This window comes from Myxocyprinus asiaticus, chromosome 36 (genome assembly GCF_019703515.2).
Source record: "Myxocyprinus asiaticus isolate MX2 ecotype Aquarium Trade chromosome 36, UBuf_Myxa_2, whole genome shotgun sequence".
Taxonomy (NCBI): Eukaryota; Metazoa; Chordata; class Actinopteri; order Cypriniformes; family Catostomidae; genus Myxocyprinus; species Myxocyprinus asiaticus.
Window position 1 is genome coordinate 17,574,155 of NC_059379.1, and position 12,847 is coordinate 17,587,001.

The following is a 12,847-nucleotide window of genomic DNA, read 5'->3' on the forward strand; positions in this document are numbered from 1 at the left end:
AGTCGCTTAGAATTTACAGATGTTTTTTCATCATGTGTATCGACACAACCCAAACTGCTTCTGGACTTGCATCAAAGCCTTTTTTTTTACTTTTCCTTTCCTCTCTTGTCCTTCGCTTTTCCCCTTTGCACTTAAGGGGGAATCAGGGACAAACCTTTCATCAATCACTAAACACACACACACACACACACACACACACACATTTCTCTGTAGAGCATTGCGTCACACCCTCCCATTGTGTTTATTAAAAGCTGCATATGTGAGTTTCCTGAAGTGTCAAAGGATCTGAAAAGTCTAAAGGACAAACACACAAATGTTCACCTTGTCTTAAAAATGTACTGTCTGTAAAAAGTGTCTTGTTTCTGTGTGTGTTTGGAAATATCACAGGAAGGGTTGTGTTCAGGGTCACATTGACTAACAGAATTAGGTCAGTGTGGGCAGTTCAATAGAAATGGGCCTCTCAAATGCTCTTATGATGCTATGGAACAGCATTTACACTCAATTTGGTGTTAAAGCAAATCATGACTGTGTTGTTGCATTGTATGCATGTGTTTGTCTAGGTCAGGGATCCCATTAGTAAAGGTGAAAGGAAATTAGAGATGGGTGTTGTTTTACATTGAGCGATTTGTCAGTGTGCACATTGATTTCTGTCAGTGAGCTATCAGTGTACATCTTTCTCTCTTACACACACACACACAAACACAAGTCACGGACAAAGAGAAGCTTCATTATGTCAATATGTCTGTCCCCCATGACATCACCTATCGGTCAGGTAAGCCATTTTTTATGTTGTACCGTTAAAATCAACTTGAAACCAAAATATATCTTATTGTGCATGATTCAACAGCACTTTATGCCAAAGTAAACATGTTGTCTTTGTAATCGTTCATCAAATTGTAATAAATAATTTATTATTTGGCTTTCTTTATTTTTCAACCCCTTTGCTCCAACCACTGTGGAATGCACACTTTTCATGATCTAGTGAAAACCAGATTAATAAAATCCCACCCTAAATTTGTTCTTATTCAATATCCTGTTTTATTTGAAAATACACCACATTACAGAAGTAAAATGAGTTGTGAATATTGTTTCATGCTGACTTTAAAGAGTGCTAGGCACATATGGTGTGTGTATCTCTGTAGGATTATATTATTACATCTTGTGATCAGTGATCAAAGAAATAACAGGACATCTGATCCTTGTCACTTCTTGTAATTAGTGACTACACCGACATCCAATGACATTCTCTCTCTCTCTCTCTCTCTATCTCTCTCTCTCTCTCTCTCTCTCTCTCTCTGTGCCTTTCAGCACACACACATTCTTATGCTCTCTCATGGTTGGTTAGGTTAGATATACTGTATCTCGGCTGCCTGTGATTGTGTAAGTGATTGCTGTCCTGCTCGTTTGGTAGTGTGTAATGGAGCAGCTCTGGATGGATCAGTGAACTCCAGGAGACAGGGTACGCAATCCCACCTCACTGCCCAGGAACAAGATCGGGGCTCGGTCAGACAATACTAGAGCTTGAACAATCTTTGAGATTGTTTAGAAGTGTGATGTTTGTTAAGGTTTAAATTTACATACTAGACCACCTTCCAATTTGCATACTTTCCATTCTATATAGTATGCGAAATTAGGATTAGTGCATCCCAATTCATATTATGTTGAAAATTATCAAAGGTACCTGGTTGGTATGCTGTTTCCAGTGATATTTCAAAGTATGCATCCGTGCATACTTCTTTTTTTCCATTCACAGCCAGGGACACATTAATGCATGGTCTTACCTGTTCTTAAGCCCAGGAACCCCTTGGTACCATGATGCCCCATGCATACAATCCCATAGGCAATGCAAGAGAAGGGTCTTGTGATGTTTTTTTTTTCTTCAATTTTTTAATTGTTGATAAAAAGGTTGGGGATGACAAATTTAAATGTTATGAATTTAGCTAGATGCTAATGTTTACATCTCCGGCCAATGCACAGAAGATGACGTATAAGTAAAACTGCAATGCTTCCTTCTGCTCAGCAAGTGTTCGATTATCACCAGAGAGGTGTCCTAGCAACCATATTGATGAACATTGCTGCGATGCTGGCATTTATTCTACAGGTGTATGATTATCATAAGACAGTATAGTTTACTGTGTTTTAAACGGCTGTCTCAAAAGTTTTCTTGTCTTGTAATGTTGGAACTTTGACTCAAAAATGCTTTTTATTTGCTGAAAAAGTGAATGTTTACAAGTCACTTTCAAGGCAAGTCCACTCGGCGGCCATCTTTGGAATGCTCCCAGGCAGCTATTTTCTATGGATGCTAGCAGCATGAAAGTCCTGCTCCTATCTACTTGAATAGGGAAAGACTGAAACATCCAAAACAGTTGGTCAAGGTTACGATCAAAGAACATATTTCAAATTGCTTGTGAAATCTGACAATAATGGTAATATAAATTGTGCTTTTTACATCAGATCACGCTAAAAATCACTGTTTTTTAGGCTGGTCTAGCTTGATGTTTCAAATCAGAGTTGATTGACAGGTGATGTCTGTATCTAAGAGGTGATTGGCTTTTTTACATGTAAAGTGGGACTTCTGTTTCTACATCAGCCATATTGGGCATTCCAAAAGGCATATTTTAGGCAGCACAAAAGTAATCCACACAACTCCAGTTGATCAGTTAATGTCTTCTGAAGCAAATCGATATGTTGGTGTAAGAAACAAGTTGATAATTAAAACTTTATTAACTTTAAAAAAATCGCTTCCTGCCACCAGTCGACGCATCAGTGACGTAAGCGCTATGGCGCGTTCACGTCAGAAGTGCGTGCTTTGTATACAACAGAGGAACGAATGTCATGCGAGAGTTAGTTAATTTCAAACAGCATCCCAGCTCTGGCCAGAAGCAATGATTTAAAGTTAAAAACATTTTAATTATTGATTTGTTTCTTACACCAACCTATCGATTTGCTTCAGAAAATATTAATAGATTGACTGGAGTTGTGTGGATTACTTTTATGCTGCCTAAATATTCCTTTTGGACCGCCAAATAGCCAGCAGCCCAATGGCACCCGTTTACTTACATTTTAAGGACCTACAGAGCTTCAACATTTTTCTAAAAAAATCTTAATTTGTGTTCTTCTGAAGAAAGACAGTCATACACATCTGGGACGGCATCAGGGAAATTGAATAATGAGAGAATTTTCATTTTTAGGTGAACTATTCCTTTAACATTTACCTCCCGCTTGTTTCATTTATTATTATTTTTTTGAGTAGACCTAAATATTGTGTAAAATAAGTGTTCATTTCTCTTCAGCAATTTTGTGTTTGTCTCATTTACTGTCATTAAATTGTCTTGTGTATAAATCTGCATTATATTGAAAAACCCCTATAATTTGCTGGTGTTAATTATTTTTTGTATCTTTATAGTCACTAGCGAGTTGCACGGGCCTGTGAAACAAACAGAGAGTGAAATTTGCAGATCTCTGCTGTTTCTGAGGGTGACGTGGGAGAGTTTCTGAGGTTGTTTTGTTGACTCATCCCTCTGCCTCTAGTGCGAACGTTTGAATTTGTGTGTGTCTGTGTGTGTGTGTGTGTGTATGCCTGTGGCATCTCTTCACCTCTGTAAGTGTCAGACTGTCTGAATGATCAGCTTTATGAGACCTGACCTTTAAATACAAGAGTCTGAGCAGCCCCCTCTCTCTCAGTCTTTCTCTCTGTGACCATGTGTGACAGGATCTGCCTCAGGCGAACTCTACGTCCAGATGAATATGGACTTTGACAGCGCTGCTTTGTCTTTTCAAGTCATTAACAGTTTTTTTTTTACCGTCAAATATACTCAAGGCCCAATCTCTCAGAGATCAAATATCGCTGATTGCTGTGATTTGGACTATTTTAGGTGGGAAAGAGAGGGACAGTTCATCTATTCCCCCTCCCCCATCTCTAGTGCCCTGTTAACAAGAATAGTCATCCTTACTGCACACTTCACCTGTTCCACAGTCCAACAGCTGAGACCACAAGTGGGCCTCCCGTCGGTTTGGACCACATACCATTTTCATCCGGTTTAAGGTGTTCTCAGCTTGGACCTCACAGGGTGAGATTAGACATATGTGTACAATAAAAAGAGCAAGCAGTGCTACATGCCATTCTATCAGAATGCTGTATGTGACAGGTGTCTTAAGCTGAAGTATGTAATCTCTGCGCCACTAGTGCCACCAAACAGAATTGCAAAAATAAACGTTGTTTTCAAAACAGCTTTCTGAATATGCCTCTCGTCTGCCGTTGGTCAAACAAAGAGATAGATCTGCCCCCAACTCACGTCACTGGTTGAGCAATGTTTTTGGGGCAGGTCTATGCAGGCCGCTCTAAACAAACACTGACATTTTCAATGCACCAGAGAGAAAAAATGCTTACAATTAACCTAGGAATGGCTTACTTATAGTTGTCTCTGCATATTAAGCTGGGATAGGAGAAAGTATTTTAACACAGAAAAAGTTACATACATCAACTTTAAACAATATTCTTTTCCCAGTATATCTATGACATCATGCTTTCTTCTTATTGGCAGGTTTAGTCGAGGTATGTTTTATTGTGGCAATGGCTGAAAAAGCGATTAAAGCTTTCTCTTACCTTTAAACTTGAGTTTTTGTCCTAGCTGTGACAAGCGACAGGACATTTTGTCGATCACTTGGTCTATACTGTTGCTCCGCCCACTGTGAAATCTCATGGTCCAAAATCCTGTTCCACATAGCTGTGTATTAAACATCAAATATCTTCTGACTGGGGCCTGGGTAGCTCAGTGAGTAAATATGCTGACTACCACCCCTAGAGTCGCGAGTTTGAATCAAGGGCATGCTGAGTGACTGACAAATTGGCCCAGTTGCTAGGGAGGGTAGAGTCACATGGGGTAACCTCCTCATGGTCGCTATAATGTGGTTCTCGCTCTTGGTGGGGAGAATAGCGTGAAGCCTTCACACGCGCTATGTCTCCGCGGTAATGCGCTCAACAAGCCAAGTGATAAGATCCGTGGATTGACTGTCTCAGACGCGGAGGCAACTGAGATACGTCCTCTGCCACCCGGATTGAGGCGAGTCACTACGCCACCATGAGGACTTAGAGCGCATTGGGAATTGGGCATTCCAAATTGGGGAGAAAAGGGGAGAAAAAAAAATATTTTCTGACTGGCTTTGATTTGTCACGTCGCAGAGAAGTTTTGCATTTAGTGTGGACAGACAAACTGCTTGTGTTTGGACACGATGTACCGCTGGTGTTTTGCGCATAGCTTTTATTATATTATGTGTTTTAGAGTGGCTGAAACACTGTATTGTTCAATCAGGATCCAGAACCGGAACTACCAGTTTTAAAAGATACTTTCTTTCAAGTCAATTCAAGTCATTATTATTCAGGAAATCATGTATTAACAAAAACAAAAATGAAACTATATATATATATATATATATATATATATATATATATATATATATATATATATATATATAATGTCTTACAGTGATCATTGTGTAGTTTGATTAAATATGATTGTAAAATGTGAATAGAAATTAAATAATTAAATAATAATTGTATTTAGGACCCCTGTGAGCAAGCTGAAGGCGACTGTGGCAAGGAACACAAAACTCCAGATGTTGGTTAATGGAGAAAAATAACCTTGGGAAAAACTCACTGTGGGGGCCAGTTCCCCTCTGGCTAAACAACATGAATATAATGCCAATATTAGTTATTTGTGTGCAGTGCAAGTCATGATTTTAAATTTGTAAATTAAGTATAAATTAAGCATTAACATCCAGTGTTGTAAAAAAAAAAAAAAAAAAATTTAAGATTAATGACTAATGTCTTTGAAGTCCATCCTGGATTAACTGCAGAAGTTCACATAGATGCATTGTCCTTTGTTAGTTGGCTGAAGGCTTTTGTTGTCAATTAAATGATAGTCTATGTATTCCATTTCAAGAGTGTAGTCCATCAATAGACAAAGGTGATGCAGGCAGAGATTAATGAGGTGCATCGGAGTTCAACCTGCAGGTCATTTCGGTGAGGTTCGGTGGGGTCCATTCTAAGTCCAAGGTTCAGGCAGTGGCATATGTAGTATCTGATGTCTTGTAGTTGGAGTTGGAGTTCATCCTCTGAAGTCGAAAGACTGAAGTGATGTCTGGCTAGCACCAGCTGTAGTTTGTCGTCATCTCCCAGCAACACGTAGCAGTGGAGTCCGACACCAAGCAGGAACAGAGCTGGATCTGGCAGGCTCTGGTAACCTTGGGATATGAATCCTAAGGTTGAGACATGAAAACAAATAGAATAATGTTAGCGTAGATGCCATTCTATTTAATGCAGATTTATAGATCATGATGGATGTTTCTGGTTCCGGCAGACCTAAGTAAAGCAGCCTAATTGTGAGTTGAAGGATAAATTAGGTGTATGCCTGGCTAAATAGATGAGTCTTTAGTCTAGGCTTAAACTGAGTGAGTGTGTCTGCATCCCGAACAGTGTTAGGGAGACTATTCCATAGTTTAGGAGCCAAGTATGAAAAGGATCTACCTCCTTTTGTGGATTTTGATATTCTTGGAATTATTAACAAGCCAGAATTTTGTGATCGTAATGAACGTGATGGAATATAGCATTTCAGAAGGTCATTTAAGTATTGTGGAGCTAGACCATTTAAAGCTTTGTATGTAGTTAACAGAATTTTAAAATAAATATGAAATTTAAAAGGTAGCCAATGTTTCGACGATAAAATTGGGCTAATATGATCATATTTCTTGGTTCTAGTCAGCACTCTGGCAGCTGCATTTTGAACCAATTGAAGTTTATTTATTAAACTTGCTGGACATCCTCCCAGTAATGCATTACAATAATCTAGTCTTGAGGTCATGAACGCATGAATGAATTTTTCGGCATTAGCAATAGAGAGCATGTGTCGTAATTTAGCAATATTTCTCAGGTGGAAGAATGCTGTTCTACAAACATTGGAAATTAGATTTTCAAAGGACAGATTGGTATCAAATATAACACCTAATTTCTTTGCTGAAGAAGACGACGTAACAGTACATCCATCGAAAGTTAAATTATATTTTAGCGGCTTATTTTTATAGGTTTTTGATCCAATCATTAGTACCTCTGTTTTGTTGGAAGTGAGTAGAAGGAAATTTCTGGCCATCCAGTCTTTGATTTCATTGATACACTCTGCTAATTTGGAGAATTGTGAATTTTCGTTGGTTTTATAAGAAATATAAAGTTGGGTATCGTCTGCATAATACTGGAAACTTATTCCATGATTCCTGATAATATCTCCCAGGGGGAGCATGTATAAGGAGAAAAGCAGAGGTCCTAAAACTGATTCCTGTGGCACTCCATATTTAACCTTTGTTTGATTTGACAATTCCTCGTTTACACAAAGTGGTAGCGGTCTGATAAATAGGACCTAAACCATGCTAATGCAAGTCCACTAATGCCAACATAATTCTCCAGCCTATTCAAGAGAATGTCGTGATCTATCGTGTCAAAGGCAGCACTAAGATCTAAAAGCACTAGAAGAGAAATGCAGCCGCAATCAGATGATAAGAGCAAGTCATTTGTGACTCTGATAAGTGCAGACTGTACTGTGATGGGGCCTAAATCCTGACTGAAATTGTTCATATATTCCATTTCTCTGTAGTAATGAACATAGTTGGGAGGACACTACCTTTTCTAGTATTTTCGACATAAATGGTGGATTTGAAATCGGTCTGTAATTAGCTAGTTCTCAAGGATCAAGCTGTGGCTTCTTAATAAGTGGTTTGATAACTGCCATTTTAAAGTTTCTTGGGACATGTCCTAAGGATAGCGAGGAGTTAATAATATTAAGAAGAGGTTCTGAGATTACTGGGAATACCTCTTTTAAGAGCTTAGTTGGTATTGGATCTAACATACATGTTGTGGCTTTTGATTTTTTGATCAATTTTGTTTGCACTTCATGACCTATGACAGCGAAGGATTTGCTCGTGAGCAATATTATGAGACACTGTTTTCATCCAGTTCTTCTAGACTTTTTGGCTTACTGAGTATGTGAGACAATTCTGGAAGATTATTATCTTATGAAGCTATCTTTAGTGGTAGAATGAGATCTAATGTTTAGTAGCCCTACCATTATATGATGTTTATCTTCATTTTTTATTTATTTTTTCAAGTTTGACCTTAATTAAATTTTTTTAAACATTTTTTTAAACCTGATGGGGTTTCCGTCAGCTACATAACAAAATATTCTTTCCTCTTTTCTTTGTCTTGGTCTGACTCAATTGATGTGATGTTTGGGAAATGCCCTACGTGTACACACACATTGACAAATATACTCCAATGGTCTTAAAATGACTAAATGTGTCTGAGTCACACTGCAGTTGATGTGTGATGTGTATGTTGGTTTGGGTGTGTGCATAAAGAAGTGTGGATGTGTTTGAGTGTTTGCTGTTTGGTGGTTTGGGGGAGTTGGTCAGTCGGATTGACCGTTCAATGTTTTGTCTACACCACTAGCTCATTGACTAATTCTTTTATTGATCATTTTGTAGATTCAAACATTTGGACAGTGTATGTGTGTGTGGGAGAGCGAGTCACTATTACATACCTGAAAATCCACACAAGACCTGTACCCAGAGGAAAATGTTATTGCTCAGAAGTTGCTCATTTATAGCTCAAAAGAATTATTGGAGGTCTCAGTTGTTTCATTGAGGTATCAACTTGTCTCAGAACTGTCTCAGAAGATTCTTCTGAAATTTCTTAGGAGTAAAAATAGACACAACTGTAAACAATTGTTAACATGTGGTATGAGTGCAGAGCTGTTAAATGTGTGTAGCAAGAATGTAACCAAATATTGGGGGGTAACTTGGTCCAGATAATTTTGTCTTCCAAAAATTTGATGACAAATATTTGCATTCATATTGAAATCTCTGACTTTTGGCTGTGGACTTTGGCATTTTGCCAAATCTGAGCACAGAGAAACAAATGGAATAGACAGAAGAATGGATGGAGAGACATGAATGAAGATCTACAGCCTCTATTCTCAATTCAACACTGAAACACATTAAATAAAATTATACGTATCGATGAACAAGAAAGAATAAAGTTTGGTTTTATATTTAATCTAATGCATTTGTGTGGGTGAGAGAGAGAGAAATCCACATTTCCTATTGACACAGGTGTGTGGTCGTGTCTGTGTATTCTCACACAACAGTTTGGTGCTCTCTCATTGTCTGTGTTAATTTTGGTAGGGTTACTGTGACGGTGGGACTTTCCCTCCCTAAACAAAGTGTGTTATGTTTGCGCCTAAATCTAGCATGCTGACCATGTGCGGCACTGAACCTTTGCCTCTGCTTATGAAGATGAGTATTGAACAGATGCACAGATAGAGAGAGGCAGATCTGATGCAAGCACAAGGAGGAGGTGAGCGAGAGAGAGAGATAGATAGTGAAACCGTACAAGGGAAGGTCCAGGTTAGTGAACCATATCTGCAGGTACAAGACTGACTACCCAGCAGGCACGACAGATGTTTCCTCTTTATGTCTACGGAACAGTAAAGCAAAAATGCACATGCACATGTACACACACAGACACAAAGTCTAGGATTGCACAGACACAGAACAGGCTCTTATAATGCATGAGTGCAGTAACATACCACCCATACTTTCATGAACAGGTAATGCACTGCCATGAAACATGAACAAACTCACAGTTTTAAAAAAAATTCTCTCTCGAACACTTTCCCTGCATCCAAACACGCATACTTCCGTATTATACAGTATACCAAGCATTATGTCAATTGAGGAGTATGTCTGAATCCTCAGTATTTATAAAACAATAGACATGAAATATCCAGATTACTTAAGTAACTGGGTCACGGAAGAAAGAATGTACTTTCGTACTTTATAAAGAACGTACTTTATTAACGGCCGAGAAGTACTTTCTTCATCAAATGCAGTACATACTCTGACAGTATGCAAAATCGGATTTATTTAGACATATACACCCTGAGGCAGTGTGTGTGTGTGTATGTGTATTTGTACACAGTTAGCTCTAATGTTAGCTAAATATGACAAAAACCTCCGTATATCGGCATTTGGGAATGTTCTTAATTGGAAAAAATATCCATAAATAAATTATATATTTTTTTGTTTTTTTATTATTCTAAAAATGCAAATAGTTATCTTTTATGTGGGTTAGGTTTAATCAATAGTTTTTATAATTAACTTCATATAAAAACAATAGATGTCAATGATATGTGCGCATTTAGATAACTAAGTAAATGTGTGTATGTACAGTAGAGTGTTATGCCCGTGAATGGGGTTGGTCTCACCTCAAACGTAAACAGATTAAAGTGTGTTCTGACGTACTGGCTGCACAGATGAGGCTGCATGCTCTGTTATCATAGCGCAGGTATGATCACACTCTCTGACCTTATTTAGAAGAACCCAGTTGCACTGAGCAAGATTAGCTCAAAATACACTCACACACACATGCAGACACATACACTCCTATGAAGGCCAGACACATCATGCACGGTCACATGTAAGTTCTCAAAGTCACCCATGCTCAAATTCACACACTCAAATTCACCAATTCCTCACTATGCGTTCTTTCCCCTCTTTGCATATCAATGTTAACCCTTGTTTTAGCACTCATAAAAACCTGTAATCAACCTATTCAAGTGTGTGTGCATTAGCGATGTGTTATTGTTTGACATGCTGTCTGCCTCAATGAATAGAAGAGGCAACCTGCTGCGACTAATTAGCTTCTAAGTATTGGCTGGATAATGATGCCCTTGTAAAGAGATGCTGCTAATCTTGGGGAATAATGATTGCTCTTGTGAAATGTCTGAAGTGTCTGTGATACCCTTTATGTTGAACCATGTTAATGTTTTATGTTACAGATAATTTTGTATTCACCTTGTCTTCCAATTATAAGTGAAAACAGTAGGGATGGGCGGATGGATACTAAAGTATCGATACTTCCGATACTGATGTGGTATCAAGAATATCAATCCTCACATAAAAATATAAATTCTGAAGTTTTATTTTTAACAAGCGATCTTATTATTTAGATTACATAAATATTAATGCATCTCATAAGCTTCGAAGTGGAAAAAAAAGAATTATATTAGCGAATTGTTGTATGGCACCGGAACTATTTATTCTTCTGCTCATCTTGATGTGTAGAAATGCTAAAATACACTAGCAGTCAGACAGCACTCACCCTTTCAGTCATAGCGCTCATTCAAAGAGGGAGCAGTGCTTTCCTGAGGTAATGACAGAAAAACAGCATCTGGAGTTATTCACCCTAAGTAATGACAAACCTAGACGTGACATGTATTATAATGGGCTTGTGTGACCATTTTTACAGGCTTATTTAAATTCAGAGTTATTAAAACATTGATAATAATCTTTAATCCTCGTTAATAAATGATACCCTTATGAAAACTTACCATGGATTTACAGTAGTAATATTGTATTAGCCATGACTATTAACCATGATTGTAGTAACCATGTAGCCAAGTACAACTGTGTATATATTGTATATTGTATATGTATATTCTTTTGTTTATTTTGTCTCCTTTTTGACTGTAAATATCTTAGCACTCCAATTGGAAACCACCTGTTTTTGTCACCTTTATTGGAATAAACACCCTACACTGCATATTTTTGTCTCCACGTCATTTTTTAACCTCCTTGACCACCAGTACATTCCTAACACTCCCAGTTTTAAAGGTATAGCCACAAGACGTAAACAAGATGTGTGTTAACATGATTTTCGTGTGAAAAAATCACTTACTAACCTTTTCTGAGTAAAGTTATATCCAATTTTACAACTTTTTTGCCATAACGACTTAACCCTGTAAACCCTTAAACCCTAAAACAAGCGTAAAAACAACAAATTAAACAATTTTACTACTCAAATGATACATGAGTTTTAACAGAAGAATTAATATTGACGTTGTCAACTAATGGTTTCATCCCTACTTTGGTTTGCTGGTTAGCAAGTACGGTTAGCCAAATTCCTTGTGGATTGCTATTAAACAAATATGAACAAATATTTACTTACCAAGTTTGACGATGGTGGAAGATATTGGTACTGGTGCAGATAAGCCCACCAAGATGGCTGACAAACCTCCTCTGTCTGCTTCTCTCTCCAAGAGATTTTGCGCTAAATGTCATTAAGAACATATCATTATTGAATGACTCAACTTAACAAAATACTCTGAAACTAAACCTCAAAATATTTTTTTACATTGAAGTGCTTTTCAAACCCTTCCAAAAATGGGCCCCATTTACTTCCATTGTAAGTGCCTCACTGTAATCTCGATTTTTTCTGTTTTAAAAGAAAAGGAGAGACTTATTTTTTTGTGGTTATCAACAGTATGCCATACATGCTGTTGATTGGATCTCAACTTGCATTTAATCTGGAATATTCCTTTAAAGTTGTAATTCACTTTGTTGGGGCTATGACCCACATGGACTCCACAGACTTTATTTGCATTTCCTTCATTGATTTTGGGGGGAAATCTGCAGAATTGTGCAGAATGGATTTAATCAGGTGTAGAATGGATTTAAATAGGGAAGGGCCAATGGATTCAAAAAGGGAAGTCCTGTCTTTACTAAAAGGGCCAATCACATTTTAGATACAGAGATCAGCTTTCAGTCAACTCGAAAACGCACATGTGGATTAGCTGAACCAGCTTAATAAATAGTATTTTAGTGTGATCTGAGCTAAAGAAGCACAATTTATGATACCATTGTTATCAGATTTTACTGCTGATTTGAATCATGTCCTTTATCATAAGCTTGACTATCTGCTTTAGCTTTCGCCATTCAAGTAGTTAGGAGCTGTACTTTTATG

General features: G+C 37.7%; 1 protein-coding gene across 6 annotated transcripts in view; it reads left to right on the top strand.

Moving 5' to 3' along the window:
- Positions 1 to 12,847, top strand: part of LOC127427030 (zinc finger E-box-binding homeobox 1-like) — an 89,374-nt gene that overhangs the window by 41,031 nt on the left and 35,496 nt on the right. The gene's annotated exons all lie outside the window — the stretch shown is intronic.